At 42.1% G+C, this 27,522-nt stretch overlaps 1 protein-coding gene across 3 annotated transcripts in view; it reads right to left on the bottom strand.

Moving 5' to 3' along the window:
- The window catches only part of Plekha7 (pleckstrin homology domain containing, family A member 7), a 215,440-nt gene that overhangs the window by 76,947 nt on the left and 110,971 nt on the right, over positions 1 to 27,522 (bottom strand). For all 3 annotated transcript variants that reach the window (XM_013034137.1, XM_013034140.1, XM_013034139.1), the window contains exon 2: positions 370 to 453. The gene's annotated coding sequence lies outside the window, so the exon portion shown is untranslated. The remainder of the gene's footprint in view (positions 1 to 369; positions 454 to 27,522) is intronic.

The following is a 27,522-nucleotide window of genomic DNA, read 5'->3' as shown; positions in this document are numbered from 1 at the left end:
CTGAGGCCAGTAGTAGGTCTTATAGCTTCCACTCTCTGGACTCTGTCTTTGGACTTGAGGCTTGTCTAGGAGGCTGGCTCTACTCCCAGAATCTAGTCAGCGCAGTGAATATGTAAGCTGATGCTTCAGGAGAAAGGGAATTTTAAGAGGAGGTGACTGTACCAACCACAGCACGTTCCTATATCATCTCTCCTGTCCCATATCTTCTGAGTCTGGAGACTGAAAAAGAAAATTCTTACATTTCATTTTAAATCAACCAATCCACCTCCAAGCCTCTCTACCTAACAGAAAAAAAAATAGTATAACAAGTTTTGTTTTGTCCAAATGCTCCCAATCCATCCCTGAATGAGAATTTTTAAAAATACTTACTCTTCTTGAAGAATAAATTCACAGTTTTCTGGAGAAAACTGCCCAGTCACAGGATGCCTGAATGCTGTGGTCTGTTGGTTATGGCTAGAGAAACAAAGAGATGAAGAAGTTATGTGAATGGAAAGGATCACAGGCAAAATAGGCTAGCAATGTCTGGAGACCACTAGTCATCCTCATAGGGTTAGAAAAATGGGCATTTTCTCCAAAACACATTTAATCTATCAGAACCCAGTTCTGTCAGAAAACCAAGACTTTCAAGCTCAGACACCAAAGCTCACCAGAAAGGTGATTATTTTAATTCTAAAAAATCTTGGGCTTTGCCAAATACCATAACTCAGACATTTCATAAAATACTGACTCTCAACACCCTGAGATGTTGAGCAAACAAAAAAAAAAAAAAACAAAAACACTAGTTTAACATAGCATGAGCTAAAACAAGAGTGAAGGAAAGCAGACACCACTTTCAACAGCTTCCCAAAACTGTGAACCAGGGAAAGAATTCTAAGAATTAACCACCCACCCAGCAAATTCTATCATCTTAAAATTCTTCTCCCTATTATTATAAAATGTCTTCAGTTCAAAGATGGGATAATAAATGTATGGACATGTTTCTGCAATATGACCCACACAATTTCAACACTGTGCAGTTTCTATCACTCCTTCGAGGGGTCAGCTTCCACACCAAGCTGACAGACACAAAGGGTAGGTGTTATGTGTTGACAAAAGCTGCCTGGAAGATGGAGGAGCTGGCTCTACAGGTTGGTGGTCTATCTCTCAAATAATCTCCTGGTTGAGGGGTGGGGCAGGGGAAGAAGAATATAGTTGATTGAAAAAAATTCTGCCACCAAATCATAGTCATTTTCAAAATTTTACAAAATCTGAAAAGATCACCCATGATGTCACCATCTGAATATTTATGTGGCCATCTCCATTCAAGCTTGTTTATTCCTCTATCAAAAAGATTGTAGCTGAGAGGTGGTACCTGACACCTATAATCCTAGCTACTCAGGGACAGAGATCTAAAGATAAAGGTTCCGAGCCAAACAGACAAATGAGACTTTTATCTCCAATTAGAAATAAAAAGATAGCAGTGGCACTGTAGTTCAAGTGGCAGAATGCCAGCCTTGAGCAAAAAAAGCTGTGTCCAGGCCCTGAATTCAAGTCCCCACTCAAAAAAAAAAAAAAAAACCCAAAACAAAATACCTATGATGTGCTTTTTCACATTTATTAATAGAAACTATCACATTTCATTAATATGTTTTTCATTTGCAGTTGCTGGATAACAGTCTTACTACAAATTTTTTTCATATTCAAATGTCACTGTGCATATATGTGCCAGGCACTGCTAGGTGCTAAAGATACAACAAAGGAACAAAAAGTGCCTACACTATGGTAATTTACATTTTAGAGTAAAAACCATCTAATGCTGGATAGTTTAGTTGCCTGCCCCTAACGCTATTATAGCCAATACAGAGCAAATTCAGCATAGGTTTTTCCTATCAAATATTTTCTTTGGGTTGAAATCTCAGAGGTAAAATCACTGAACCTAAGGTATGATCATTTCCTGAAGCTCTTTTCACTGTTAAGACTCAATAGATCATCTCAGCTTGGTAACATTAAGATATCAACCTCACCACCAGATTGAGCATTAAACCTTACTGGAGACTATTTGTTTTGATTTGTTCTGTTCTGTTTTGTTTTGCTGGTCCTAGGGCTTGAACTCTGGGCCTGTACACTGTCCCTGAGCTTCTTTTAGGCTCAAGGTGAGCACTCTACCACTTGAGCCACAGTGCCACTTCTGTCTTTTTTGAGTAGTTTATTGAAGATGGAAGTCTCATGGAATTTCCTGCCTAGACTGGCTTTGAACTGTGATCCTCAGATCTCAGCCTCCTGAGCAGCTAAGATTACAGGTATGAGCCACCTGTTTGTTTTAATGAGCATAGAACAAAGGTTAAAAAAAAAAAAGAAAACTTAGAGGCCAGCAAAGTTTTCTTTTCCCAGCTGGGAACTGAGGGTTAGAACAGCCTGGATCCTATCAAGCCAAATATCAAATAGGAAGACCTATCAGGTCTCTGTCCCTGGGAAGGGCTCCTACTCCACTCTAACCCATCCCAACCACAGCTGGCCTCTCAATTCCTGGCACCACCTGCTCACAGGCAAGCCTACAGAATCCTATGACCTCATCTGGCACACAGTAGCCCAGTCTTTCCAAAACATAAAAGTAGAGTTGAAGTGTGAGCATCTAAGGTCTGAGGTAAGGATAATCATCACCCCCAACACCTGTTTTAGAAATCCCTGTATCTCATTCAAGGGTTACATTTTATTTGCATCCAACTTTTTCTACAGAGTCATCATCATTCACTGGGCAACTTGAAAATGCAAAATCTAATCTAAAGCCTAATTTCCACCTGGAGAAAAAAAGAAATCACCTGGATCTGAATGGGAATGACAATAAAGTAATAACACCCCTAGTGGACTTTACAATCTACAAAGTGTTTCCTCATGCATCTCAGCTACTAATACCAGCAACCTCCATTTTATGAATGAAGAAACTGGGCTCAGATAAGTTGAGTTACATAAGACAAGTCTTATAAATGATAAAACTGGGACATGAATCTAGGTTCTCTATTTCTAAATCCCACATTTTTTGTATAATGACCTGCTGGAATTTTGCATAATTCCTCTTCCCTTAGGAATACGTGAGGCTAGCAGCTTTCTGACCATGTAAGAAAGCCCTGAAGACAAAGAATCAGAAAAACAGCACAGTTCATCATTACTCCCCCTTTCTTTTCTCTCCTTCCTTTGTTTTCTTAGCCTTTGAGTCCTACCATGAGATCAGCCGGTGAATCTCTGATAGACAAGTGCACAGAGCAAGCCTTCAACAAGCCCACAGCAGACCCAACAATGAGCAACTATACTATGCAGACTGAGAAAGCAATTTGGCAACTATTGGACTCCCCACCACCAACTTGTACCAAAGTAAATAGGCACAGAGTCTTGGGTACAGGAATTGTGAGCTATAAAATATGGGCACTAAATTAACACAATCTAACATTAAAAGGAAGGTAACTTATTTATTTATTTATTTATGTCCATCTTGGGGCTTGAACTCTGGGCCTAGGCACTGTCCCTCAGCTATTCAGCTCAAGGCTAGCACTCTTGAGCCACAGCACCACTTCTGGATTTTTTCTGTTTATGTGGTGCTAGATGTATCAAACCCAGGGCCTTGTGCATACAAAGCAAACACTCTACCACTGAGCCACCTTCCCAGTCCTAGGAGGCAACTTTTTAAAGCTGACAAAAGAAAAAAAAAACCCAAAACTGCTTTTGATCAGATCTCCAAACTTCCTTCCATAATATGGATGTTGTCCTCAGTGCTCAAAAAGTTGTCACTGCTTTTATCTCTTGAGTTTACACAACACTTTCAGCTACTCACTCGTCTTCCTATTGGGCCCTCTAAAATATCCACGAAGAGAGGCAGGAAAGATATCTTTAATTCTGTGGCACATGTAAGGAAAATGAGACTTTTGGTTGCAGGATGTTATTGGAACACTAAATTTAAAGAAAGGGAATGAAAGAGGAGAAAAAGGAAAAAGCATGAATACTCATCTATTGAGAAAAGAGATAAATCACAATAAATATTAAAGTTTTAAAATTTGATCATTTTGGATCCAATGGAGCAGGCTGCATTATCAGAGCTTCCAGCTTGGCACTCTGAGCAAAAGAGCATGGGTTAGGTCCCTGGGCTACTCCATTTAATATCATCATCATTATATATCATCATCAGGCCCTAAGTAAGCAGAGTAAGGTCCACAAGGAGCAGACATGTGGCCAAAGCCACAGTCGACTCCTGTTACCTATATACCACCCCCTTTGACCTCTTTCTATTCCTTCAGGCTCATCCTTGCCAAATGAAGGCTGCATATTAATTTCATTTAGAAATTGCAAGTTGTCTGGCTTGCTGTTTCTGACCCCTTAGCCCAAAAGCCCCCAGCCAGCTCCATTTCCTGTTTTTTTTCTTAATATAACTTTGCTGTTATCATTTACTAAGTCAAGTGACAATGTCACCCCTTCTTTTGCTTACCTTCCCTAGCTTTAAAACCTATGTTCTATCACCTTGTCTCGAGAATCATTTTGCAGGCACAGACACATCCCCTGAAATACCTGTTCTTAAACCTGACTGGCTACCTTGGTTTTGGTAGTACAGACATGGCCCGGCTGAGAGCCAGGTAGCTGGTTTCAAGGGAGCACAGAAACTCTTTCTTTTCCACACAAAGCTTCTGTTTCTCTTCAGGCTACTAAGAAAGCAATTTGGCAAATAAAGTAAAATACAATCTAGCCTTCATTGTCAAATCTTGTTTTTCTCCCGAAGCAGCTTCTCAAAGATATGTCAGCCAGTCTCCCCAGGAGGAATACCAGGAAGTGTGGATGGAAGATGGCAGGAAATGATGGTCCCCACAAGGCGGGCCATGGGTGACCAACCCTCCAGGTAAATAAGCACGCCTTCACAAGCCCTAGGCTGAGAAAGATTGGGTTAGGGCTTACAGAAGTCTGGCAGCAAATACAAGAGACCTGAAAACAGAATAAAGTAAACCAGCAAGAACTGGATACTAAATTAAAAGCTCAACATATGAGCTCACTAACAATCACAGAAGCTGTTAGTCAAAATACAAATGGCCCCACAAAACTGTGTAAGATAAAAAAAACTCTGTAAGATAAACAAACTTTCTAATCACACAGATCCTAACTCTAATGAGACCAGTGACTTTGACTGACTTTTACAAAAGTCTCCAGAACTATGTGAATGGTACCCAATAGTGAAGGTCAGAGCATCTGGCATGTGTGGGGACAGTAGTGTTATTGGTATGCTGAGAGTGTAACAAATCTGCTCTGTCAGCACTAGCTGTTATCTGACCCAAGTTATAAAGAGAAGTAACAGTTTAAATGTAAGAAAAGTAGCTGGCCTGAAAGTCTGAAGAGAGACTCTTACCAAGAATCCATTCATTAGCATGCTCAACAGTACATGCCCCCTAAACCTCTTGGCCCCCCCAAACACCCTAAAAGAATCACCCTGCGGGCTGAAGTCACATTTAGCACTGCCTCTAGCCTTGTTAAGCACAGACTGTCTTTGTTCTAAAATCCCAGTGTCCCAATAAAACTGAGGATTCTGGGTAACCTACTAATGCTTCTGATTGGGCCTTAAACCTAGAAATTGAAAGTTGAAACAATCAGGAATTGAAACCTTGCCTCAATATTTCCTAAGCTCCTTTTTGGCTTATTTCATTTAACACTTTCACAAAATTTCTCATTTAGCACAAAGTGTCACTGTTGTTAACATGATGTTTCTAAGGAGGTGAGAATCTTACTGAAATTGCCTTTCAAGTGTACATGATTTTGAAAATGTTCAGATTTTCCACAGCTTGCTACTCTCCCCAAGTGGAAGCTCTAATCTATCTCTTCCAACAAAGTCAGTCTAGAGCTTTGGAGACAGAAGATCTGTGTTCAAACCAAAGCAAGCTACCTTACCTTTTGAACTTCCATCTTGTAAATATGAAATAATATGCCCATTGTAAAGATTATTACAAGTTTAAAGTGAAATAATATATGAAAGTGCCTTGTACAATGCTTGACATACAGAAGGTATACAGTGTTTTGTGAACTTTGATTGTGTCTTGACTATGGCAAGGACTTTAAGACATCTAAGTTTTAATAGGGCAAACACAGAATGAGCCTCCTTCCCCAGAAACCTGATACTCTCCTTGAGGTCATCTTGTTTCTTTACTGTAATTTACACACACACACACACACACACACACACACGCACCTGCACACGCATGCACGCATGCACGTCTTATTGCTTGTCTTGACAAAACATGCTCTGAATTCATCTACTCTTCTGTTTCTACACCTAGCACCTACTTGGCTCCTGATTAGATTCTGCAATAGTTACTAACTGCTCCTTCTGCTTCTACCCTGCCCTCTATATGTTCACTGGAAGCCTGGTAGAGCTCTGTGTGTGCCCACGTGCATGTGTACTCAGGGCCTGGGCACTTGTCCCTAAGCTTTTTTGCTCAATGCTAGTGTTCTACCACTTGAGCTATAGCTCTACTTTTGGCTTTTAGATGGTTAATTGGAGATAGGGGTCTCACAGACTTTCTTGCTCCGGCTAGCTTCAAACCATGTTCCTCAGATCTCAACTTCCTGAGTAGTTAGGATTATAGGCATGAGCCACCAGCACCTAGCTAGTAGAACTTTTAAGAGATAAAGGAAACCATGCCATTCCTCTCCATTAAATTTTACCTCAGTGCTACACCACACAGAGAGAAACTAAGCTCCTTAGCTTGGCTTACAAAATCTTAGATCACTTCACTGCTATGTAGTTCCCGCCTCATCATGTCTCTTTCTTCAACTTTCTCAGGCCTCCCTAGCCACAGGGTCTCCTTGCGTGCGTGCATGTGTCTTTCATATCCTTTGCACTAAGGGTATCCTCAGCCTAGATACTCTCTTAGCTGGGTCCTTGTTACTCAGACCTTGGCAGGGCTAGATTGCTTCCCAGCAGTCACTTCACATCAACCTATTTTAATTACCAGCTGTTATTGTTCTTAATTATATGTGTATGTGCTTCTATTGATCTTCCTGACTGGCATGTAAATTCTACTATGGCAAGGATCATGTCTCTCTTTTTTGCTATGGTATCAGCCTGCCACAGTGCCTGACACTGTACCACTTCTAGTAGGACTCAAAAGTATTAGTGAATGAATGAGCACACACTAGGAGACTCTTACCTTAAAATAGTCCATGCCTCCATAGGAGCTTGCTAATAATTCTACAGAAATAGGAACAGGTAATATAGACAGGGACTTAGCAGCCATCAGCCATCAAAATGCAGTTATCTTCTATTACCGGAGAAGAGGCACTAATGTGCCACAAACACTCCATCCTTGGCTCTCCTGAACTGTGTTACACATAATTTGGAGAAATTAATCCTCCCACTATTCTCCCCCATCCCTGCAAATAAAGGTTAATAAACTCAATAAAAGAATCACAGAAAGGCATATGAACTCTCCAGAGGAAATTACTGAGTGATTAAAAACACACAAAAGGATAACACAAACATCACCTCTGTCTTTGCTTTGTGAACTAGAGAATGTTGGTAGTGAAGCCTACAATTTGGAAACTGATTACACAGTGTGTGTTGCTCTCTGCTCAGTTTGTTTGTTTGTTCTGCCCTCCTGCCTCCTTTTTTAGGTTCCTGTAGGGCCAGGAGTATTTGCTCACATATTTCTCATGTATCTTCTGCTCTACAGAAACAGGGATGCCAATACAGCAGACACTGAACTCGTTTTCCTCTATAATCTGAGCACAAGCACACAAGTCACATTCAGAGAGAGCTGTGTAGAGCCCATCAGGTTTGCTGATCTCAGCTGCTGCTCACTTCAGAGCCCCAGAGGGTGACGGAAGCATGGCCTGCAGACCTTGATGACAAACCCTAGGCCATGCCTAGAAGCCTCCATCATCCCTGGAGAACAAGGACCAGACCACATAGGACTTCCCATACTGTCCACACCTGGCTTACGCCACATGCCCAGCTGGGAGATGCGGTCAAACCTCAGGGCCACCATCTGAGGGGTGGTCAGAGATTGTCCTCCTTGCTGAAAGGTGCCCACACAGAATCTCCTGCTTTTCCTGTGCTAGCGTGCCATGCAAAGTGGGAAGTCTGTCATTCCCACACCCTGGATTGGAAGCCTTCCAGTGTATTTTGGAAAGTTTCACGGGTTCTCCAGAGATTTTCAGATGCACTCAGTGGCCAATTGATTTTGTAAAATACTTCTTCTCACCCAGTAACCCATGCTGAAATATGTCTGCCTCCAATATTAAACATGAAGCAGCCACATTTAGGATTTCTACTTGGTGAATAAGTTTTAAATTTTAGTTTCACAAGATCTCAATGTCTATGAAAAAGTATAGCCAAATTCCTCATAGAATGAAGGAACCAAACAGAGTCTTTCCTCTAACTTTTTTTTTTTTAATTAAGGAAGTTGGCAGAAAAGCAATGTAATAGGAGCAGGGTATCCGATTGGTTTTAACCAAGCATCTCCATGATCTGAGCAACTATTCAATCTCTTAGGGTCCCTGATTCTTCATCTGTAAATTGAAGCAGTTGAAGTCCCCAACTGGAAAGGCCCATGAAAGGTTCATGAGACCCTGGCGGGGCAGCCACACAAACTAGGGTTTGAGTCGTGGTTTTGGCATGTAACTGGCAATGCATGGATGACTTAGGAGGCTTTGCTAAGCTTATGTATAGAAAGTTTATGTGGAGAGAGGGAAAGAGAGTATTTTCTTTTTTCTTTTGTTAGCTCTAAAACTGCACCAAGAATTGTTTTGACTTTTTCCATGTTGCAATTCCAGCATTATTAGCCTGTAACAGAACAAAGGTTCAGGCATACACTTTCTAGAACCCTTTAAGTTAATAAGGCACAATCCCCAGCCTCCTGCTTAATTTCTATTTAAAGAACTTGCCTGCCAGGCAAAGTGGTTTAAGATCAACAGGCACCTTCCTTCAGCCACACTCTGTCCATCATAGTATCAACAAGCCCCATGGTTAAGAAAGTACAGTTCAAGAAAATCTGTCTCTCCAGCAGGCAGGGCTGAGGCAAGGACATGTGTTCTATAAAAGTCTCACATTTCAGGGGAGACATTTTCAACCTCAAAACACTCACTTTCATTCTTCTGTTTAGCTTTTAAATAAGCCAGGTTCCCCAACTGCAAAACAAAAAGGCTAAGCCAGGTGTCCTAAGGATCTTCCACATAGCTGTAACATTTTAAAACACTGAGGATGATCTCAAACTACTGCCATCCATGGACTCTCAGGCTGAAATTCAACATCACTGCCCATAACTGAACACAAAGAAACAGAGGCAGAACATTTAGCCTCCCAGATCTCACCTGCCAACAGAATATTCCTTGTAATAACATAAGTGGGGAGGATGAGGGGAAGAGGATAGTTAATAATAACTTCCACCTTACTTATTCCCAACTAAATTATGCTTAAAAAAAATTGAACTGCAGTCACTCCCCAGTCATCAAAAACTCTTGCTCTCAGTCATTAATTGACTTTCATGATTCAGAGTACATGGCAGGCAAACTGAATCCCTTTGAGACCAGTACAAGACTAACCTGCTCTCTTGTTCTTGCTGGGAAAGGCAGCAGACAGACTTACTCTGTCTTTGAGCTCCATGTTCAGAATTTGTTTCTTCTGCAGTTACAGCCTTATGAAATCCAGGTGCAGGTCAGACAGACAAGGAAGGAGGTTCCTAGCCTGCCGTTCTCTCTCAGTTTCAGTTCTTAAGTAGATGGGTCTCAGGTGTTATAATCCCGCAGCCACTCACTCCTGCTCATTCATTTTCCTTTACTCCCCATGCAAAATCTGGCAACCAGACAGGAACACAGTTCCAGCTCTGAGTCACTGCCCCACTGTGGCCAAGAGGAACACTGGCTTACAGTAAACAGCAAGGCAGGCACTTAGGGCTGTAGGAGCCAATGCTGTTCTCCTTTGACACTGTGGGGTCAGCTGCCCTTCTAGGACCTGGATGTAAGAAAGAATCCAGCTTCTAGCTCTGCTGTCAGAATGAATTACTCATTCTGAAATCAGTCCAAAGAAGAGCCTATCTTGAGTGGAAAAGTGATGACTCTTTTATCAATTTTGCACCAGTCGGGATAGGCAAGAAAGCAGTTACAAGCCACCTTATCCACTTCTCCTAAAAATAATCTATGACTCTTTCATCCCTATTTGGGATGGCTACAACTGTTTTAAGACAAATTTAGCCATGTGGCTCTCACTCCCAAAACCAGCCTGGAACAACAACACAGGGGGACAGAAAGAGAACTAAGGCCCTGAAATCATGGATCAACATTGTGGCTTTTTTCATTGCAACCTACGTAGGTCTGCAGGGAAGAGATTGTTGTTTTCACAGCTGTGTCCTAGTTCTTAGTATACTATCTGGCATATAGTAGGTACTCAATAAATGTTTAGTAAATGAAAAAATATGAGACATTTTGTTTTCTGTTTACATGACAGTTTGACTAAAACTTGTATCTATTACCACAATTTCCTCCCTATTACAAATCTTTTTATCCTTTATAAATCCAATAGTTCCTAGAATGGATCTTCTTTAAATCTTTAAAAGGGCTCTCTACCAAAGTGTTTTCGTGCTTTCTACAATTTACATGTATATTTTCAAAGAAAGCCTTCCAAACTGTATAAACATCAAATCCCACAAAACACTGATCTGCCACAGTAGAATGAAAGAATGAATGAATTGCAAGTCATCCTCATATGTTATCCTAACCAGGGCATTTGCTGTGACAACACTTGTCAGAGGAGATATATGTTCTTGCTTGTCGATAAGTCCTAATTGATCACAAGCCAATTGCTATAAAGACTAAATTGGGCTTAAGAGCACAAACCCCACACTTACATCTAACACTTATTTAGCCCTATTATATGCTTAGCAGTCTGAGTGCTTATTGGGAAAACAATTAGAGCACAGTTACACTTAGTGCATAGGGGCTTACAATCTAACAGTATCAACTGACTATAAGTAGACATAAATTTCACATATCTCACACACACACGCACACACTCATGAACGCGCAAAGAATGGAGTGGGTACCACAACAGATAAGTTAAGCATACTTATTTGCTAAGTATCAACCTACTTGATACAGCCACAACTTATACTATTTCCATTTCACAAATGAAGCAATTAACAGTTAAAGTGGTCAAGAGCTTTCCCAAGACCACACAACCAAAATTCAAGCTCAGATCAGTCCAATGTGGGGACTTATTTTTAATGGTTACACTTGAGTCAATGGCCATTTGTTCTACAAAACCTCCAAAATATCTAGGAGTCATGCTGGCTTCAGAGGTAGAGGAAATAGCTCAGCACCACAAGCTTCCAAAGCTCACACTCTGACAAGTGGAGGAACAGGAAGTACCATGAGCTTATTTACCAGTCACCTCGGTCAAATGCTGTTTCACCAGGCAACACCCTGGCAGAGATCAGTGACAGCTATTTGGGAAAGAGAAAGGGCCACAAGAGAGGTTGCCAGTCTGTAGCCCTGCCTCCAAACTCCCTTGGCCTGTTGGCTTTGTTGCCAGATTAATCATGCTGAGGCATAGCAGGTCACCCTGCTTTTCCTGCCTCTGGCAAGGTGGAGTCTTTGACTCCTATGGTCTTTTCTCTAAGGAGTTCTACCCAACTTTGAAGATCGCTTAGTTTCCAAGTGGTACTTCCTGCTCATTCCAGGTCACTCTGAGATCTCTCTCAAAGTTCTCAGCACTCATGGCTTATAGGCCTCATACAGCAAGTACACTCTGTAGCTCTTTTTTGTACTTTGCTTTTCTACATTTTACAGTATGATGAAACACAAAAAGCAGTTCCCTTTCCTGAATCCAATCCAGAGGCCATGATCTTTCCCTGCTTTGGTGTCATCCTTTTTGCTATTTTGCATTTATGAAATTAAGTATTTAAAATTGTATACACACTTATTTTCAGGAAAAAACCTACATAAATAGTATAAAATTGTACATGTTCTGTGACTTTTTACTTTATATTTCATGAACTCCTCTAAGAATATACATAAGCTTCTCTAAACCCAAACCTGTATCACATCAGAACAGCCCTTAGAGAGAACTGTCCCAAAAGTGCATCCCACAGGCCAACCTACCCCAACACACAGCAGAGACCACAAACTGATCACTAGCAAATCGATGAATTTTATTTGAGGTAAAGGGATGTTAAAATTTTGGCCAAATCACACACACACACACACACACACACACACACACACACACACACACACACACACACACACACACACACACACACTATAAAACGAGAAATATTCCCTACACACACACACACTTGGCCAAACTATAAAACGAGAAATATTCCCTACACACACACACTTGGCCAAACTATAAAATGAGAAATATTCCACACACACACACACACACACACACACACACACACACACACACACACACTTGGCCAAACTATAAAACGAGAAATATTCCCTATTTTAAAAAATCCAAGTTGGGTGTCAGTAGCTCATGCTTATAATCCTAGCCTCTCAGGAGGCTGAGATAGCAGTTCAAATCCAGCTTGGGCAGGAAAGTCCATGAGACTCTTTCTCCAATTAAATACCAAAAGAGCCAGAAGTAGAGCTGTGGTTCAAGTAATAGAATGCTAGCCTTGAGCAAAAAAGCTTCGAGATGGCAGCTAGGCCATGGGTTCAAGCCCCAGGAGCAGTAAAAACAAACAAACAATCCAAAGTAAACCAGGTGCCAGTGGCTCACACCTGTAACCCTAGCTACTCAGGAGGTTGCAATCTGAGGATTGTAGTTTGAAGCCACTATAGGCAAGAAAGTCCACGGGACTCTTATCTTCAGTGGAAATGGTAGAGCACCAGGCTTGAATAAAAAAAACAAGGGATAGTGCCCTGGTCCTGAGTTCAAGCACCAGTACTGGCATACACATACATGCAGGCATGCATGCGCGAGCATGCACACACAATCTCACACACACACACACACACACACACACACATACACACATACTCACACACACAATCCAAAGCAGAAGTAACAGTGAACACAGCCCTGAGAGGCCTAGAAATGGACTTCACATGCCAGGCAGGGTCTCCTGGGACAGAAAAGCATCTGACTAACCCCTGAAATGCAAGGCCACAGGCCTGTGATCTACAATACATTTATTGCAGATAAGAAAACTGCTCCAGAAAACAACTGAAAAGCCGGGCAGCGGTGGCTCACGCCTGTAATCCTAGCTACTCAGGAGCCTGAGAGCTGAGGATCATGGTTCAAAGCCAGCCCGGGCAGGAAAATCTGTGAGACTCTTATCTCCAATAAACCACTAGAAAACCAGAAGTGGTGCTGTGGCTCAAGCAGTAGAGCACTCATCTTGAGCTGAAGAGCTGAGGGACAGCGTCCAAGCCCAGAGTTCAAGCCCTATGATTGACAAAGAAAAAAGAAAAGAAAAAAAAGAAAGCAACTGAAAAAAAAAGTTGTCACTATCTTTTAAAATTAATTGCCTCAGTGTTCAGAAGGAATCTTAAAAGGTTCATCATTACTACTGATGAGACCTAAAAGACACTTGATCCCAACAAAGACATGTGTCACATTTAACAAATTTTTGAGAGCCAATTGTTTTCCAATGGTGTCTTTTTTTTGGGGTCCGTTCGTGGGGCCTGAACTCTGGGCCTGGGCACTGGCCCTCAGCTCTTCAGCTCAAGGCTAGCGCTCTACCACTTGAGCCACAGCGCCACTTCCGGCTTTTTTCTTTTTTTGCTTATGTGGTGCTGAGGAACTGAACCCAGGGCCTCATGCATGCAAGGCAAGCACTCTACCACTGAGCCACCTTCCCAGCCCTCCAATGGTGTCTTAAGTCTAAAACATAAGTGAAGAGGGAAGGGGTGTGTGTACACAATAACTCAATCTCTAGATCCTGCCTAAAGGGAACAATAGGATAGTTTTTCTGATTTTCAGATTCCTGAATGGTAATTTGTCTTAGTCAACTTGAGACCAATTTTCCTACCAAGGGCAACCCTGGCTTTCCAGAAATCAAAGCATTGTTTAGAGCTGAAAATGACTCAGAGTTGGCTTATCCAGTCCCTTTGTTCTACAGACATGGAAACTACAACCTGGGAAGGTTAAGAAAACTGCTTGAGGTCAGTTATTACTGAAACATAAATGAATATTAGTCCTTGAAAATAAGGGTTGAGAAAAAAATTATATACTGTTTTAAAATTAACTTCCTTCTTTAAACAAAATCCATCTTTCAGTGACTAATTCCCACTAGTAAACATGAAAAATACATTTTAAAACTGAAAATTCCCATGTCCAATTCCTTGTAGTACAACCAAAAGACCTCATGCAGAAATTTTTGATATTGTTGTTCTGGAATCCCGTGATGTATAAACCTAAACATGAGCTAGAAGCCATATGAAACAGAGGCAGAGGTTGGAGGGATGTACTTAGAACCAAGGAATGCTAAGAAATAACAACAGACACATAAGCAAAAAGAAACTTAGAAGCCGGGCGCCAGTGGCTCACGCCTGTAATCCTAGCTACTCAGGAGGCTGAGATCTGAGAATCGCCATTCAAAGCCAGGCTGGGCAGGAAAGACCGTGAGACTCCTATCTTCAATAAACCACTAGAAAAACCGGAAGTGGTGCTGTAGCTCAAGTGGTAGAGCACTGGCCTTGAGCTAAAGAGCTGAGGCCCAGAGTTCAAGCCCCATGACCGACAAAAAAGAAACTTAGGATAGAACTAAGGCTACTGACATTTGGATTTTGGATCCTAGCTTCCAGAATTGCAAGAGAATAAATTTCTGTTGTTTTAAGCCAAGTTTACGTGGTACTTTCTTATGGCATCCTTAGTAAAAAGAATTTATATTAGCTTAATGGTTTTAATTTACAATCCCAATTAGAGAACAGCCTGGGAAAATTGTTACAAGGATCAGTAGACCTTGTGGTAAGTACAGAGCTCAAAATATGGTAGATACAATGTTTCTAAACTTTGAATGATCAGAGTCCACCCAAATATTGTATCTGTTTTGAGGTGTTACACCTATAAATCAGACTAGGAAAGCTTAAGAAAGCTCAGAAGAGACAGACCAAGAATGTAAAGGCTCAAATGGATCAAAGGCACTGAAGCTTCTAGAACTTCAGGCCTCCGAAGAGGCCTCCTCACCATATGATTGCAAACTTCATCTGAGAAGGGACTAGAGATGGTTAAAAATGCTCAGTGGATAGAGTCACCAGAGGGTATGCTTTTTTTTTTAACAATGTCAGTGTGGCCTCCCACCATTCCATTGGTTGAATGCCTCCCACTGGTGTAAATTTTCAATCCTACATCCAGGACAACAAACAAACTAATAAACTAACAAATGAAAACTTGCACCTAGTAAGGATGCTGGTGAAAGAGAATAAATGCCAAGCTTGGGATCTGTCAAGATGGCCATATATTCCCCTCCAGCTCTGCGAATCTATCAACCTATGAAACAAATATACCATTTGACAATTTGGTATATGAGTCTGAAATAGATGGGTAAGATCCAGGGCTTTTGAATTTAAAAGAGATACCTGTGGTAGGAAAGCATAACCAAGAACCAAGTGACAGCTGAAAATCCATGGCCAGCTCTCAGGAATCTGGCAACAAGAGTGACCCCATAGGAAAGTGAGATTGACAATTTCTATGACAAGCTTTCTTAGTTATAGTGTGTGTGTGTGTGTGTGTGCGCACACACACACACGCGCGCGCGCACACGCACAGCTGTCCTAGTGCTTGAACTTGGGGGATGGGTGCTGTCCCTGTCCCCTTTATAGCTCAAGGCTAGCACTCTACCACTTGAGCCACACCTCCATTTCTGTCTAAGATTTTCCTTTCCCACTACCTGCCCCCAACTTCTAACTGGATCTTACCCCCCACATCTCTGCTAGCTTTGAATTTTGATCCTCAGACCTCAGCCTCCTAGAGTAACTAAGATTACAGGTATAAGCCAGCGGTGCCAGCTTTACTTTAACGTTTAAAAGTGACCAGTCCACTTATTTTTTTCACAGTTCTGGAGGCTGGAAAGTCCATGTGAAGGTACCATAAATTCAGCATCTGATAAGGGCCAATTCCTCATGATGGTGCCTTCTTGTTGCTTCTTGCTATAGTAGAAGGAGCAGCCTCTTTTCACACTAATCCCATTTACAAGGGATCAGCCCTTCAACTTAACTTTTCTAATTATATGGTTTTAATATTTCAGTGTAGCCAGGATCTATTAACTAGTCACTGGAATTGTCAATAAGTCGTCATTTTTTAATAATTGTTTACGGGGTACTGAGGAATCAAACTGAGGTCCTTATATGCATGCTAGGCAAGCACTCTACCACTAAGCCACATTCCCAGCCCTAATAAGTCAACATTTCTGAATGCCTATGGTTGTAATTGCTTAAGGTATTTGCATATATTGTCTCAATGGTTACTTATCATCTTAGGGAATGAAGCATAAAAGAGGTTAAATCATTTGTGCAGGACTATACACCTTGAAAGATTCCCATCAGAAGCCAAGTCCAGAAACCTAACTTTACCTGCATCATGCTGCCTCTTCTGAATCCTACTGTGGGCATTTAATTTGCTCAAGGTAAATAATGACAGGTAAGTGTGAAGGCCACAGGTAGTGGTGGTCCCTTGCCAGCCTCAACATACCTGCAAAGTGGGAAAAGGTAGCAACTTGGGGCTGCCAAATTCCTTTTCTCAGTGTCATCTCTACACTATTGGTAACTCTCTAGAACCCACCACAAGGACATACCTGTTAGCATTCCCTCCACGTCAGCTCCTCCTCCCACTTCATTTTCCTGGGGCAGCTTGTAGCCCCCAACTGTATCAGACCTCCACCGAGACCTGAACTCCCCCCTGCCCTAGAACTCTCCCAGCAACCTTTCCCATGCTGCTTTGAGGTCTGAGCAGAACTGGAAGAGGGAAACCAAGAGGGCCGCAATGTCAGCAGCATGAGCTCCCTTGCAGGTGTGCAGCCAGTGACCCACATAAATCCTGACCTTTCGCACTTCACTCCACAAACTGGGGTTGAGCAGTAAAGAATCAGCACACAGATCTGAGGGCTAGGCTATGCCCAGAGCCCAGGGGATGTCCATGAAGAATTAAAGGGCAGGGTCTTTGTTTTAGAAAGATAAAGTCATCCCTAGGGAGAGGTAAAGTAGCTCAGCTACATTCCAGTGGGAGGAGCCTTCTGCAGCTGCTTCTTTCCCTCTCCTTGTATTGCTGTCCCCAATCAGGTTACCCAGCATACTTCAGCTTACCCTGCTCAGCAAAGCCTCCTGACTTGCCACCGGTCCCCTCTAAGGGTCCTCTAGCAATAGAATAATAATCCAGGGGCTCCAGAGGCCCAGCAAGTGAAGCAGGATTGGCTGCCAAGGGACTGAGTTACTTCTTCTCTCCTGGCAGGGCAATGTTCCAGGGACAGAGGACTACCCTCCCCTCAGAGGAAAGATGCTGGACAACCATCCAGGGAGGGGCTCTCCTTGCCAGTCTCACCTCTAGAAAGGAGCACAATGGGATAACTTCGGAAACCCACACCCACACCAGTTTCCTCTTTAATTTCCTAGTAGTGCCCATTAAGGAAGGGACCATGGCAGGAAGAAGGTGCTTGACCCAAGAACCCCATAAACCAGGAGTTTCCAGTAAGCACAGCACTGTGCTGGAAGAGCCCAAAGAGAAAATTCTGATAGACTTTTTGAGGGTGAACTAGTATTTCCTTCTTTTTTCATTTTGGTTTTTCAGGGAGCAAAGACAGGAGAAAATAGAGGCAGGAATAAAGTATAAATGGCGTTATGGCTGGAGTGGTAGAGCACTAGCCTTGAGCTAAACAGGTGAGGGATAGTGCCCAGGCCCAGAGTTCAGGCCCCATGACCGGCCAAAAAAAAAGTCAGCAGAGGCCAGGCACCAGTGGCTCATACCTGTAATCCTTGCTACTCAGGAGGCTGAGATCTAAAGATCACAGTTCAAAGCCAGCCTGGTGAGAAAAGTCCATGAAACTCTTATCTTCAGTTAACCACCAAAAAACAATGTGAAGCTGTGGCTCAAAGTGCTAAGTGCCAGCCTTGAGTGAAAAGGCCAAGGGACAGTGCCCAGGCCCTGAGTTTAAGGCCCAGTATTGGTGTATAAGTGTTCACCTGCGCGCGCGCGCACGCACGCACGCACACACACACACACACACACACAGTCAGTCCTAGAAAGAGAGTGAGTGTGGTGGTGGGGCTAGAACTGGGCTCCATTCACAGCTCTACCCCAGCAGTATACACTTTGTAGAGTATCTTCTAAATGATGTCTAGTATATAAAGGAAGTTTAATATTGTTGTTGATGTCTATTCTCCCTGAAAATCTTCCCACATCCCTAATAAAGGATCTATTATGGCAGTGGGTCAGACTTCTACAGAATGCCTAAGTTGCAGGATGGAGGTAGACAAGGAGCCAAATCAGAGCAATTATCTATAACAGTAACTTCAGTGAGTATATCATATTTTGTATCACATTACATTCCAGGCACTCTACAGGCATTATCTCATATCTAGAAGATAGATGTTATTATTTCCATTTTTACAGATGAAGAAATGTGAGGATCAGAATCACTAAGAGATTTGTGTAAGATTACATAGCTAGAAAAGGACAAAGCTAGGATTCAAACGTAGGTCTTTGGACTCCAGAGTTAGGGGCCAAACATTAGACTTTCCCCTGTGAAGAAAACATGGCATACTCAATTACTTACATTTCCAAGGCAAGAAGAAAACTCTGGTACAGGCTAATAGAACAGGCTTAACAGAAGCTAGTCTTACTGGGTTCTCCACTTTCTGAAAATAAATCCCCAGCCCTTGGCACCCCTGGGTAGCAGGCCTAGCACTCTAGCACAGATAGATACTGGCTGGAAATCTGCAGGTGACAGGACAGAACTTAATGATCTATAGGCAGCAATGACTTGGAAGAAAACAATGTAGAGAAATAGGAATCCAAAATATCACTGACTGCACCATCCACCTCTCCAGTATACCTACTCTGGAGACAGCTGCACATCACTGCCTCTGAATCACACATTTAAAGTGTGATTTTCCAGATCCAGACTCAATCTCCCAGCATCAAACTGTGTCATCAGGGAGAGATACAGACAGCAGAGAGCATCCTCTATGAATTGCTTTCTCTGCTAGTGATGGTATCTGATGCATGTTAAATGCCTCCCTGCAATTCCTCAAGTGTCTATTAATCAGTAAACCAAGAACACAGAGGGCACCACAGGAAAATCCGATATTGCAGGGGGGAAAAAGCAAATCAGGAAAGGCCTCCTTGCTCATGCTCAAAGAGGAGGCAGAGACAGTTTAACAGGCCAGTCATTGAGGTACCGAGCCCACTGGCCACAAAACAAGACAAAAACAAACAAAAAACAAAAAAAGTCTTCTGCTAAAATAAGGGAAATTTACTTCTTCCTAGACTCTATGGACTCTGCCTGGATCCAAAGAAAGGGTTTGCCAAAGTCATTTAAAGAAGAAACGGGTCAGGTTTGGCAGTGCACAAGCTGTAGTCCTCACTGCTCAGGAAGCAGTCTAAGGCAGAAGGATGGATGACTTGAGCACAAGAGTTTAAGGCCAGCCTAAACAACATAATGAGACCCTATTTAAAAATTATATATATATATATATATATATATATATATATATCCATACAATTGAAAGAGATAAACAAATCCTTTGTTCTTGCTGAGATGGTTTCTTTTCCCTATAAAAGAACCCTAGCATACTTTTGGTCCTCCCAGCTCGCAAGAACAAGCAAGTCATATGATGACTCCTCAGGCTCTGCTGTCAGCCTGCGCTTTCATGCTATGCCTTCTCCCCTGGAAAGTTCATGTCTTGCTGTGCTTAGAACTCCCAAAGCTGCCTCTCCAATGTTGTCCATTCTTTAAGCCCCAGATCCTTAACCTTATAGGACACTGCCTACAAGAGACCTCTACCTGCATGTGCATTAGGCTCTACCATTTTGAGCCACAGCTCCATTTCCAGTTTTCTGGTGGTTGATTGGAGATAAGAGTTTCAAGGGGTGGCTCACACCTGCAACCCTAGCTACTCAGCAGATTGAGATCTGAGGATCATGGTTCAAAGTTAGCCTGGGCAGGAAAGTCCATGAGACTTTTATCTCCAATAAACTACTCAAAAAAGCCAGAAGTGGGCTGGGAAGGTTGCTCAGTGGTAGAGTCTTGCCTTGCATGCATGAGGCCCTGAGTTCAATTTCTCAGCACCACATAAGCAGAAAAAGCTGGAAGTGATGCTGTGGCTCAAGTGGTAGAGCACTAGCCTTGAGCTGAAGAGCTGAGGGACAGCACCCAGGCCCAGAGTTCAGGTCCCATGGCCGACAAACAAACAAACAAGCCAGAAGTGAGCCAGGCACCAGTGGCTCATGCTTATAATCCTAGCAACCCAGGAGGCTGAGGTCAGAGGCTCTTGGTTCAAAGCCAGCCCCAGCAGGAAAGGCCATGAGACTCTTATCTTCAATAAACCACTAGAAAACTAGAAGTGGCACTGTGGCTCAAGTGGTAGGGTGCTAGCCTTGAGTTGAAGAACTGAGGGACAGTGCCCAGGCCCAGAGTTCAAGCCCCAGGGCTGACAAAAAAAAAAAAGCCAGAAGTGGTGCTGTGGTTCAAGTGCTAGAGTGCTTGCCTTCAGCAAAAGAAGCTCACAGACAGTGCTCAGGCCCAGAGTTCAAGTCCCAGGATTAGGAAAAAAAAAATCTCATGGGGATCTTTCTGCCCAGGCTGGCTTTGAACCATGAATCTCAGAGCTCAGCCTCCAAACTAAGATCACATTTATGAGCCACAGGCGCCTGGCTTTGAAGCTGCCTATGTCAGCTTCTAGAACCTCCTAAACAATAGCTAATGAATTAGAATTTACAGCTTATAAAGCACTGACAGCTAACAAAGTGTGACCTTGAAGAGCTGGTTTCTATCACTGTTACTGTTTTATAGATTAAGTCTCTAACCCAAATTAAAATTGACTAGCTAAGAAGAGTCAAGACTCAAACCAGGTTCTCAGATGACAAATTCTTTGCTCTTTAGCACAACACCATTCTATATGAAAGGTTACAGAATGGATATCTAAGTGGAGGTGGGACATGTCACCATCCTATCTTCTTTTCTTTTTCTTTTTTGGTCCATCACGGGGCTTGAACTCTGGGCCTGGGCACTGTCCCTCAGCTCTTCAGCTCAAGGCTAGAGCTCTACCACTTGAGCCACAGCACCACTTCTGGTTTTTCTGGTAGTTAATTGGAGTTAAGAGTTTCTCAGACTTTCCTGCCTGGGCTAGCTTTGAACTGTGATCCTCAGGTCTCAGCCTCCTGAGTAGCTAGGATTACAGATGTGAGCCACCAGTACCCAGCTCTCCTATCTTCTTTAAACCTCACGTGTAGACAGAGCACTGGAAACCTCATTACCAGATGCATGGCATCTTCTTCCTCCATTCCCTTTTTCATACCCCAATCATATTGTCAGAAACCCCAAAGCCAGCCATAGTCTGGTTTTACTGTCTGAGACGGTGCACTCTGCCAGCAGGCAGCATGATAGCTCTAGTGTGGGGGCTGGGTGCAAAGAGGGAGGGTGGGGACCTGGTGACAAGTGGCAGCATTCCAACTTGCTATGCATTAAGTACTCACTGCTTTAAATGGCCTCCCTACAGAGAAGGTGTACCAGGCAGGACTTCTGAGTGCCTGCCAGGGGAGGGACTGAGGGAAGGTGGCTGCAGTCTGTCCTGCTGTGCCATGTGAAAGGCTGATAGTTCCTAATTACTTTCTGTGAGTTTTCACCAGCACCTCACATATGCCATTTTGCTTCAGGAACACAAAGCAATTAGAAATAGGGCTTTATGACTGTAGCTGTGGCTGCAGTGGAGAACATTCCTTAGCACATATATATTTGGCTCAAATGTGAATTTGAAAAGCGATTAAGGAAAATAGCAGTTTGGTATGGCAAACCTCTCAGGGGGTAAGCAAAATGACAAATGCTCATTTCAGGGCTCTGGGTGGCAATCACTACCCACATCCACGGTGTATTCAGACATCACCATGACAACCACAGAAAGGCTTCCTTCCTCTATGGCAAAAACAATACAAATTTTAATTAAGGCCATTTTTTTTCTGACCATTGGAAGAAAACATCCATGAAATGCTACCCAGAAATGTATAACTAGGGACACTTCCATAATTCAAAAATGTATGAGTAGGCACAGTTTCAGAATTCAAAAATATTTTGCTGCTTTTCACGTAGTCACATCCCCAAAGTCCACTCCTCTACCCTGAAAACACCTCAGAGTTTATAGATCTCATAAATTCAGACTTGTCTAGATCCTTTATCAAACATTATAAAACTAGGTAAACATTCCAATGTAATTTTCTGACTATGATTGAGAACAGGATTTTAGTCATTTTTATTTCAGTCATAAAATTCAAAAGGTCTGGTATATTTTCATAAAGTATTTTTAATCACTCTGAGATGGTCCAAGATTAGTCCTGTATGTTCAGTGGCTTTTAACAGGAACAGATTTTAATTTGCATAACTGCACTGGGGTTTTGTTTACTCATCTGGAAGATAAAAGTAGTAATACCTAATTTAGAACATTTTTGAGGAGAAGCAACGATCAGCATAACATGTTAGAATCCATAAAGAAGCTCCAAGTATCATTCTGTGCTTTATTTTGTTGCAAAAGAATAAATCTGTCTACTCCTCCTAGGAAATGTCTCTTATGTGTTGGCTCCTTTCCTTTCTCAGTTCTTAAACTCAGTTTCTTTCCATCTTCCACTTAGACTATCCTAACAATCTCCTATGTGGCCTCCTTGCAACTTGCTTGCTCTGTCTACCTCACAGACCTCATGACCACACATTACACATCTAACATCCAGACCTATGTTGGCCATTCTGCTTTCATAAGAACCTTCATGGATATGGTAGGATGTGAATCTCTGATAGGACTTTCATGGGGTGGGAATGGGGGGAGGGGTGGAATATAATTTTACTGACAAACCTGTTTAAAGGCCTAAATAAGCATAAAAACATAAATGTTGTAAAGATATTGATTCCTTCCTCAATTAAACTATAAATCCAATGAACCCAATCATAATCTCACCGGGATTTTTATGGATCTCTGGAAAGTGATTTCAAAATCGAACTGGCAGAGCAAAAGGACGATAGCCAAGGTTTCCATCACTGCAGAGACTTCTACTGGACAATATCATTTTAGAGTAAACAAATTTTGTTTCAGTGGATTTTACTTTGGGGAAATATGTTCAATACAGATTAAAATTCATCATAGAATAGTAGGCAGATGAAAAATATTTGAATAAAATACCAACAGGTGGCTCCTGATTGTGAGTAGAGAAGTTTTGGTAATCTTGTTAATCTAGTGTAGGGATCAGGCTAGGAAATGAGAAAACAAAGAAGAAAAGTAGACCAGGAAGGAGTTAATACTCTTCACCAAGGTCTGATATGTTTCATATCAAGATAGGATTTGTATCTAATATTCACCATGTATGTAAAGTAGGTAGTAGCATTATTTCTATTAGGAAAATATTAGGAACACGTTTTTGTCCAGAGGCAAAGAGGCTGTGTAAGAGCAGGAATTGAACCCTTCTTGGTGTTTTTTTTTCCCTTGTACACATGGGAGCTACTCCAGGCCTGCTTTCAGTGATCTCAGGCACTCTGGTGCCAGGGTAAGCAGCTCAGCAGGGTGACGTGTGGGGAGTGAGAACTTAGTGGAATTGCTCCTCTGCCCACCTCCTCCCCCTTTATCTGGGAGGTACAAGGGTCTTATGTGTAGATAAGCACAATTTCAGAGTAAATGGGAAGGCCTTTAAACCCCAGAGTATGCCACTTTCTAGCCAGAGAAATTCAAGTCAGAATCCAAATTGCCAACTTATTACATAATGGGAAAAGAACTCTGCACATTTAAGCCTCTCACAGGTTGTAAATCCTCAGCTTTATTCTGACAGTAAGTTATGCCCTCAAACATACAGTTGAATTGCAATAAATTTCACTTCACTGATCTATAAATCCTGTTTAAAAAAATTTAAGCATACATAGTCCAATCCGCCCCTTGCCAGGGTAAAGGAGGTGGGACATAGTGAATTCTCCTTATGTTAAGGCCTTGCAACTTTCATGAGGTGTTTTACTGGCTACAAGTAGACTATGAAACTCTAGTATAAGCAATTATACTGGGACAATAAAATGCAACAAATTACCTAAGCACACAGACACTCTATTACAGGTCTTCCTTCTAGTCCCATTCAATGTCACATTGCTTCCATTTGCTTCCCTTTGGCCTGTGTCACACCACCACAGAGATGATCTTTTCTTGTAAACAAAGCTGCACAAAAGTCTTCAGAACATTGTGGTCATAATAACACGGCTGTCTTTGCAGACTTGGAAAAGCATGGAAGAAAAGATAAAAGGTAGGAAGCTCTGAAGAAAGCTTCCACACCAGTCCGGTTTCTAGACACTTAGGGGACCTATCACTTTTTCAAAAAGAAAAAGCAAACTAGCTAGAACAGAAATTCTTAAATTAGTTCAAGTGGCATAACATGTGAAAGACATGGTGACCTTTTGTGTATTTGGGGTTCCCAACTTATAAAAAGTAATACACACTTTTTAGAAAAAAATGAAGGGGGGCAGGGGAGAAAAGCTGAGGGGAAAAATCAACCCTAGGTCTATCAACCAGAAAAATCAATTAGAAAATAAATAATTTTTCTTTGGCCAGTTGTGGGGCTTGAACTCTGGGCCTGGGTGCTGTCCCTAAGCTCTTCAGCTCAAGGCTGAGCCACAGCAACACTTTGGCTCTTTCTGCTTATGTGGTGCTGAGGAATCGAACCCAGGGCCTCAGGCATGCAAGGCAAGCGCTCTTCCACTGAGCCAACTTCCCAGCCCATAAATTATTAATTTATACTAAACTAAATCTTTTTCCTGTGGATTCTAATGAGGATGGGCTAATCATATAATCCAAGCATGCAAGAAAATTGTATATGGTTTATCCTCTGTTCTCTAAATCCCACAATTCATTCTGAGGGTAAAGATGGTCCTTCTAAAGGGGCAGCAAGGTAAGAAACCTAGCACACTTTACTGAGATACAATTCATGATTCACACAACTTACCCACTTAAAATGTATAATATGGGAGGAAAAGGGAGGGAGGGAAAAAACTGTGAGAAAATGAGGGAGGGAAGGAGGGACACTGTTCAAAAAGAAAGGTACTCATTACCTGAGTTATGTAACTGTAACCCCTCTGTACATCACCTTTACAATAAAAAAAAGTATAATGCAATGATGTTTAATATATTCTGAGTAGTACCACCATCATCTCAGTCAATTTTAGAACATTTTATCTCCTTAAAAAGAACCTTCTGCCGGGTGCTGGTGGCTCACACCTGTAATCCTAGCTACTCAGGAGGCTGAGATCTGAGGATTGTGGTTCAAAGCCAGCCCAGGCAGGAAAGGCCGTGAGACTCTTATCTCCAATAAACTACTCAGAAAACCAGAAGTGGCACTGTGGCTCAAGTGGTAGAGTGCTAGCCTTGAGCTGAACAGCTGAGGGACAATTCCCAGGCCCAGAGTTCAAGCCCCATGACAAAAACAAAACAAAAAAAATAACCTCTACCCCAAAGTGGTACCATGGCTTGTATTTTTAGTCCCAGCAACTAGGGAAGCTAAGGAGGAGGATTTCTTGAATGCACAAGTTCAAGACCAGTCTGGCCAGCATGGCAAAACTCCATTAAAAAAAGAAAAAGAAAATGCAAGCAAGCACCATAGACTGATTTAGTTATCACCCTCACTCCAGCCATACATGACTATTAGTCTACTTTCTATCTCCATGGCTTTTCCTATTCTGAACATTTCATATAACTGGTATCTAATTCATCTTTTGTGACTAGCTTCTTAGTTTAACATTTTCAAGGTACATTCTTGTTATAGGATTATCAATATTCCTTTCCTCATCATTACCAGAGAATATTTCATTGTATGGCTATACAATATTTTACCTATCCACTCATCAGTTGATGGACATCTGGGTTATATATATATATATATTGGTCAGTTATGGGACTTGAACTCTGGGCCTGGGCACTGTCCCTCAGCTCTTCAGCTCAAGGAGAGCACTCTGCCACTTGAGCCACAGCGCTACTTCCAGTTTTCTGGAGGTTTATTGGAGATAAAAGTCTCGGGGCCTTTCCTGCCTGGGCTGGCTTTGAATTACTATCCTCAGATCTCAGCCTCCTGAGTAGCTAGAATTACAAACATGAGCCACTGGCACCTGGCCTGTGTTATAATTTTTATTCACTTCTAGGATATTATGAATGATGCTGCTGTGAACATTCATGTATAAATTTTTCTATTTTTATTGTGAAAATACCGTACAGAGGAAGTGGCGCTATGGTTCAAAGGGTAGAGCGCTCGCCTTGAGCTGAAGAGCACAGGGACAGCACCCAAGCCCAGAGTTCAAGCCCCACGACCGACCAAAACAAAAAAAAACCAAAAAACAAAATACCGTACAGAGGGGTTACAATTACATGGACAAGGTAATGAGTACATTCCTTATCAACATCATGTATAAATTTTTCATGAACATATGTTTTCATTTCTCTTGGAAGGAGAATTCATGAGTCATATGGCAACTCTTCATTTAAACTTGTGAGAACCAGCAAACTAGTTCCCAAAGTGACTCCAGCATTTTATATTTCTACCAGCACTATATTTGTTTTTTCTGGGTTTGTGTGTGTGTCAGTCATGGAGCTTGAACTTGGCCTGGGCTCTGTCCCTGAACTTTTTCACTCAAGGCTAGCATTCTGATATGTGGAGCCACAGTGCCACTTGTTTTCTGGTGGTTAATTGCAGATAACATTCTTACAGACTTTCCTGCCTGAGCTAGCTTCAAACTGCAATCTCAGATCTCAGCCTCCTGAGTAGCTAGGATTACAGGCGTGGGCCACCAGGGCCTGCCTCCAGCAGTATATTTATTCCAATTTCTCTACATACTCACTAGCACTTGTTATCTTTTAGCAGCCATCTTAGATATCTGAATAACTATCTTGATGATATCATGGTGCTTGTGTTCAGATAACCTTTATTTATTTTCCTTAGTCCTCAAAAGTAAGACTAGCAATGCAAAGCCATGCATGGTGGTGCATATCTGTAACCTTAGCTACATGAAAGACTACAGTTCAAGGCCCGTCTGGGTAACATATGTTAAAAAAAAATATGTTAAAAAAAAGTAGTGATACAAAAGACTCCACATAGAGCTCCCCTATGACCCAGCAATCCCACTTTCAGGTATTTACCCAAATGATCACAAACAAGACCATATTAAAGCTACCAGACAACTATGTTTATTACAGCATTATTTACCATAGCTAAGATATGGAACCAACCCAGATGCCCCTCAGTAGATGGATCAAGAAAATGTGATATGCGCACACACACACACACACACACACACACACACACACACACACACACACACACACACACACACACACACACACACACACACACAC

The sequence above is a fragment of the Dipodomys ordii genome, unplaced genomic scaffold, assembly GCF_000151885.1.
Source record: "Dipodomys ordii isolate 6190 unplaced genomic scaffold, Dord_2.0 Scaffold183, whole genome shotgun sequence".
Lineage (NCBI taxonomy): Eukaryota > Metazoa > Chordata > Mammalia > Rodentia > Heteromyidae > Dipodomys > Dipodomys ordii.
Note: the sequence above shows the minus strand (reverse complement) of the source record. Positions and strands in the feature narration are given on the sequence as shown.